This window comes from Nannospalax galili, unplaced genomic scaffold, assembly GCF_000622305.1.
Source record: "Nannospalax galili isolate Female #2095 unplaced genomic scaffold, S.galili_v1.0 scaffold227, whole genome shotgun sequence".
Lineage (NCBI taxonomy): Eukaryota > Metazoa > Chordata > Mammalia > Rodentia > Spalacidae > Nannospalax > Nannospalax galili.
This window is the reverse complement of record NW_008360303.1, coordinates 7,157,628-7,164,217: the sequence shown is the minus strand read 5'-3', so window position 1 is coordinate 7,164,217 and position 6,590 is coordinate 7,157,628. Positions and strand designations below refer to the sequence as shown.

The window sequence follows — 6,590 nt, the reverse complement described above, 5'->3', positions numbered from 1 at the left end:
CCAACAGTTATTGAGTCAAGCGAAGCTACTGTTAATTATCTAGTAAGACAATCGTGCAGGGGAAATCTCCAGAAGCTGTGATTGCTCTCACAGCTAGTGTACTTGGAATAAATGCAGAGGCTGTACCAGACCTCCTCAGCTCCTAGCCTGAAGAACTGCTTTCTAAACTATGCCCCTCCACTAACACATCCAAGTCCCACTTGAAGATCAAAAATTTTTCAATTGGAAGAATGTAACCGAGGGCCAGGAAGATAGCTTAGATGGTAAAGGTGCTTGCTGCCAGACCTGATGAACTCAGTTCAGTCCTAGAACTCGCAGTGTAGGAGGAGAGAACCAATTCCCACCAGTGGTCCTCTGATCTCTACCCATGCACCATAGCATGTGTGTGCCCCATCACAAAATAAATAAATGTGGAAAATAAAGCCAATTAAAAATCCAAGCAATGAAATTTTCCCAGAGTAAATCATAATGTAGAATACAAAAAATATGAAAAACCAAGTAAATGTAACTCATCCAAAAATTTACTAATCTGAGTGGTTGGAGAGATGGCTCAGACATGGGTAAGAGCATTTGTTACTCTTACAGATGACCCAGGTTCAGTTCCTACCACCCACAGGGCAGCTCATAGCCATCTGTAACTCCAGTTTCCTAAGATCCAAACCTATTCTGGCCTCTATGGGCACTAATCACATACATGGTACACTTACATACATACACACAAACATTCATATGCATAAAATAAAAAGAAATCTTTTTTAAAAAATTACTAATTCTACAGCAATGGTATCCAGTGAGAATGAATTAGATATAGTCCCAGAAAGAGAACTCAAAAGAATGATTCACAAGTACATTCAAAGAAATTAAAGAAAAAAATAAGCTTCCCTTGATCTGGTTTGAAAATCCAGAGGCATGTATACTTGAAATGAAGATATGTGTGTCATGAGTGTAGGACAGGGTGAAGGACATTCCTAACATTTCACAGGAGACCAGATTATAGTCATGTTCCAGTAGAGGCAAGAAGGTGATCAAGAGAACAATGCCTCAGTGAGTAACCCGAGTGAGAAATAGGAGACTAATGTAGGTGAAATTTTGACTTCAGCTTACAAGGCCATATTAGCATTTGGGGCTAGAATTATTCTAAGAACTATTTATCCCAAGGATGTGATTTGTTTGTTCTGTTCCTACTTTTGTGGAGATCTTATTGTTGAAAGCATCTGGTGTCAGGTGGAGTCCAGATCAGACTTTTCTCTGCAGACTTTTCTCTGCAGATACAACAGGTTGGGTTCACCTGTAGCTTCATCCTAGACATAGGAAAGTACAGGCTGCTAGGAAGAAACATTCCTCCTGATAGGAAGAAACATTCTTTCGGGAGGGTCAGGAACCCAAGTTTTGCCAAAAGTGGTTATATAACATCGCTGTTTCTTTTGGGATCCCTGGATATCTAGCATCAGTCATTTTTTGTTGACCCCTAGCCCTCTGGATGTCTAGCATTGGCCATCTTGGCCCATGCCAGAAATTCATATCAATGCCATGTTGTTGAAACACAAACAGGCCTCATGGCCTTGGTTTTCTACAGGAAGCAAGACTGGTAAGAATAATTTCCTTCTAGAGTAGTGGTTGTAAGAAGGTCCAGTGATTAGCTCTCAGTCAACCACTGAGATTGCTTTGTTCTTGGTTCTGCTCTGATTCAACTAGACTAATTCATTTTAATTGGTTTCTACTTACACTGAATTTCTGCTCCTGAATTCCCACCTGTCAGTGATGCACCGTGACTAACATCACAGGCATTGACCACCTGCCTGCCTGGAGCTCAGGTTACTTCGGTATTGCTCCATCTCTAGCAGGCTAGATAAAGGGTCCTGGGCATGACGGTCCTTTTTGGCTGTGTCATTTGCATACCACTTCCATGTTAAGGGATACTTCCTTGTAGAGCTCTTGCCTTGTCTCCCATTCAGAACTTACTACTTCCGTCCCATTTTTCCCCTCAGAGTGCAGACATTTGCTAGCATACAGCTGATTGTCTTTCATAATTACGTCATGGGTTTGTTTATACATTAAATGCCTATCTCCCCTCTTGTCTACTAGCTCAATGAGAACATATATACTATTTCCTTCCCTGAGTGGGGAACAGGCCATATGTGGGGAAAACTAGTGGAAAAAGAGAAAGACCAAGAATCCGAAGTAGTTTTCTGAAAGTTTGAGGAAAAGTAATGAAGCCAGTGTGACTGGAGGAAGTGGCCAAGAGGGAAACGGAAACCACAGATGAGGAAGAGCCGTGCAGGACACATGGGGGCTAGGGAAGGTGACTTCTGCAGAGCAGACGTACGATGACTTTGCTTTTCCTATATGTGGGATGGGAAAACTGCAGAAATCTGAGCAGGCAAATGTGATCTCACTACTTTAAAAGATATTTCTGTTTTCTTGATTTCCGAGTATCTCTCTGCTTAAACAAAATTGTAGAAAGGAAAGAAGAGGAGGGTTATCTATCAGCCACTTAAAATCCCATACTTGACCCTATCATGTATTTCACTGGTTTTATTTCCTTTGGTTTCATTAGTTATCCTTTTAAGAAACTTACTGAAGTTTTAGACAATATTAGCCAAGCTTATACAAACCTAGATCTGTGAACTTCATACATCCATACTGTTAGGATAGAAGTCACAGGTAGAAAAAGAAAGCACGCAACCTCAACAATCCAGATTGACCTTTATTATAGTCAATAAGGGTGGTTAGCTGACTGGGATCCTGGAACAGGAGCTATGCTGGTCAAAAGGCAGGGGAGCTTAAGTGTGTTTCTATGCAGAAACAGAGTCATGGGGGGTGGGGTAGGGACATTTGTAAAGGACTGAGTTTCCTTTGGTGGAAGGGCTTGTTTGCAGAACAAGAATCGCTTTTTCGTTGGGGATGGTATGTTCCAGGGTGTGTTTTGAAACAGGGTCTAACAACACTCCTATAAGGCCCGACAGTGGGGATGGTGAACCCGGTCAGGGTTTTTTGTGCAATCTCCCTTTACTTGCTCTGTACTACCCTGCTCTACTTCTAGAGGGTAAACTTTGAATTAGAGTGGAGCAAGAGCTGTTTGTGTGGTACAAGCCTGTAACCCGAGCAATTGGGAGCTGGATGCAGGAGGATTACAAGTTCCAGGCCAGGCTGGGCTACAGAAGGAAATGTTATGGCCAAACAAACAAACAAACAAACAGTGCAGTAGAATGAGAAAAGAGTGCAGAGGAAGGTGGACATAGCACTTCACCCTGAGGCTGGGTTCAGCACCCGTCAACATGGCCTGTCAGAGTGACTCATCCATTCCTATAGTCTCAGTGACTGAACCAAGGTTGAGCGTAGGATCCAGCTAGGATCACCAGAAGCTTTCCTTTTGAAACTGTTATTGAAACCAGGGAGCAACATTCTTTTTCGGTCCTGGAGAGGCAAGTATGTAATCAGGAAATACCATCAGTTATCTTTTCTTACACAAGAGAAAGTCAGTCCACAAAGGGAAAAATTAATAATTTGGCCGTAGCCCTCTTCATTGTCAGTCATCTCAGGAATGCTTTGTAATATAACCAGGGCAGGGGTGGGAGGAAGAAATGCTTGCTCTTTTTGCATAAGTCCATTTGCATATTGAAAGGTTAAGGGTAGCTAAGTGAGCAGAATCTTTCTGTCAGCAATAGGTAAACTCTACTAAATAAAATCAGTCTTTTGTCCTAAGCATGTTTGTGTGCTTGAAAGCGAATGGACCACACTTGAGTCTTTTCTATTCCTGCTGCCTGGTGCTGGTCTGGGAACAGATAGTGTTACCCTAGGAGGGGAAGATATCTACATGGGTTGTTTTCCATTTGTCTTAGGGCCTGTCTCTAAAGCTCTGCCACACATTCTCCTTGAGAACGAGGGTCTTTCAAAGATGTTGGAGCTGGGTTGAGAACTAACCACAAAATGGAATGACACAAAAAAGATATATGTGAACTAATAATTTACTTAGATACTAACCCTACTTTACAGATAAAGAATTTTGGATTAGTTTCAGACTTCGGAGATGGAGTGAAATTATTTTTCAGTCCTATAGGAAAGGTAAGTACTTGGTTGGACTTAATAAATACTTATAATATGGCTGAGTCTCTATACCTTGATTAAAGACATGTATTTCTTCCAAGAAAGAAGGGAAGGAAGGAAGGAAGGAAGGAAGGAAGGAAGGAAGGAAGGAAGGGAACGAACCACACTCCAGACTGAAGACTTCTTCTATTCTTCCCTTTCCCAAACTTCCCTGGCAAAATCCACAACCTTTAAGATCCTTCGTTTCACAAATACAGCACAATGGGCATGGCAGTGCATGTCTGTAATCCCAACACTGAAGAGATGGAGGCCAAACGGTCAGGAGTTTCAGAGTAGCTTTGGCTAAAAGATATCTTATCTCAGAAAAAAACAAACATAATAAAAAACAACAAAAAGATATCATAAAAACAGGACAGAAGAGATACCAGACTCTGTAATTTACAAGAATCAAAAGGGTACACAGCTTCATAGTGCATGGCCCGTTTTTGCCACAGCCCTATCCAATGATTCTAGAGAATTTCCATGACTTTTAGGAAAAATCCACTCATCAGCAAAGGCCCTGTGACACTCTGGGTGATCTAGCCTGTGACTGCTTCTACTATCTTCTCTTCAGCAGCTTCGGTTTTGCTCGCTGACTCTAACCAGCTGAGCTCCTTGCTGAGTCTCAACACTGAGCACTTCTGAGACAGGAGAGTAGGATGGGGAGCAAGGCCCAGAAAATCTCACACAAGGACTACAAAGTGGAAGCACTCAAAAGTGTCTGAAGGTAACCTGTTCCTCACACATTACCACGATGAAATGTACACCCCTGGGGAGATGGGGCACCGAGGTGGGCAAGGGATGGCTATTTAAGGGGCTTAAGAGAGTCCAAGATAAACTGTAATTAGGCTCTGAACCTACATAGATCAAACTGTCCACAGTCATTGACGTTCTGATCGGCTGATGGGGCTTGCAGAAGGGCTTGAAGATGCAGACTTTTTTTCTAGGAGCTTTTGTTCACATCTTTTTCCCTTCAGTTGCTTGTCAGGTATTTTGTCACAGCCGTGAGAAAAGTAACTGACACCCATGTTATACAAATTGCCCTCAAAGCCCACATTATATAACATAAAAAGCCCCAGCCCTTTGAACAGTGGAGCCAACTGCACTACCGAAATCTCTGCTCCAGGTCATTTCCTCCTCCTTGGAAGTGTGCTATCTCTTTTTTTCTTTTGGGATGGGTATATATGTGCATGTGTTTGTGTGTGTGTGTGTGTGTTTGGGTATGCAGGTGCAGTATGTGGGCACACATGCATGGATGCATATTTGTGCAGGCCAGAGGTCAATATCCAGTGTCTTTCCTCAGAAACTGTCCACCTTATTTTTTGAGTCAGGGTCTCTCACTTAGCCTGAAACTCACCAATTAGGCAGGCTGGCTGGCCAGCAAGATCCTGGCGGTCTGCCTGTGTCCACCTCCCCAGCGCTGGGATCACAAGCATGCACCACTATGCCCCACTTTTTTACATGGGGCCCAAACTCAGGTCTTCATTTTTACACCACAGGCACTTTACTGACTAAGCTGTCACCCCAGCCTAGAAGTGTACCATGCTATCTGTAACAAACTGTCCCTGCATCTGCTACTAGTCACGTGTCTGCATTCAATTCCTTGTTCTGGGACACAAGAGCCTGAAACTGCTCTAGGAGTGCCCACCAAACCGACTTCAGGATATTTACATGTTTTATTTGTATTTTTATTTCTCTCTTCCTGCCCTTCCTCTCTCTCCCCCCTCCCTCCCTCCCTCCTTCCCTCAGATAGGATTATGCATTCCAAACTGGCCTTAAACTCTTCATGTAGCCAAGGACGACCTTGAACTTCTGATGCTCTTGCTTCCCCTAAGTACTGGGATTACAGGCCTGTACTGATATGCTGGCTTTCTGTGGTACTTTATATCAAACTGAGGGCCTGCTATATGCTAGGTAAGCCCTCTACCAACTGAGCTACATCGTCAGCCCCATTTTGTTTCTTTTTGATATACCTTTCTTTTAGGTATTCATGTGACTCTCTCACTTCTTTCAAGTCTCTGCTGCTCATCCAACCTTTTAAGACTACACTGACCTCTCTAGATAGAATAACCTACCTCTCTGTGCTATTTTCTGAAAGTACTTAAAAACACCAGTTTATTGATTTAGGAATTGTGTCTCTCTCCTCTGGAATGCATGTGGTATGAAAGCAGATACTCTGTTGCTTTGAACACTGCAAAATCCCTAGAACCCTTGGTGCATAGCAGTGGGTGCTGAATAAATCACTGCTTGAATAAATGAATGCAATTGCAACATAATGCTAATAATTGGTTGTAATTGTTGCCAAATCATTTAGAGTTACTTTGAATCTTTTAACATTCATATTAGTACCACTAAACATTTTCCTTTTAAAAAAATCTTTTGTGTAATATACCATACACACAAAGTATTATAATTACTGATTGGTACAGGAGTAAACATATGATTTCTATGGTAATTAAGTGACACATAGAATTGAGAGGAACAAATCTACCTTCCTCCCTCCT

The 6,590-nt window shown here is 42.3% G+C and overlaps 1 non-coding gene across 1 annotated transcript; it reads left to right on the top strand.

Annotated features, from left to right (window-relative positions):
• Nucleotides 1-3,736: 3,736 nt before the first annotated feature.
• Nucleotides 3,737-3,870, top strand: LOC115068635. Its single transcript, XR_003847967.1, has one exon. It is a non-coding gene; the product is annotated as a small nucleolar RNA SNORA55 (small nucleolar RNA).
• The last annotated feature ends 2,720 nt before the right edge of the window (nucleotides 3,871-6,590 follow it).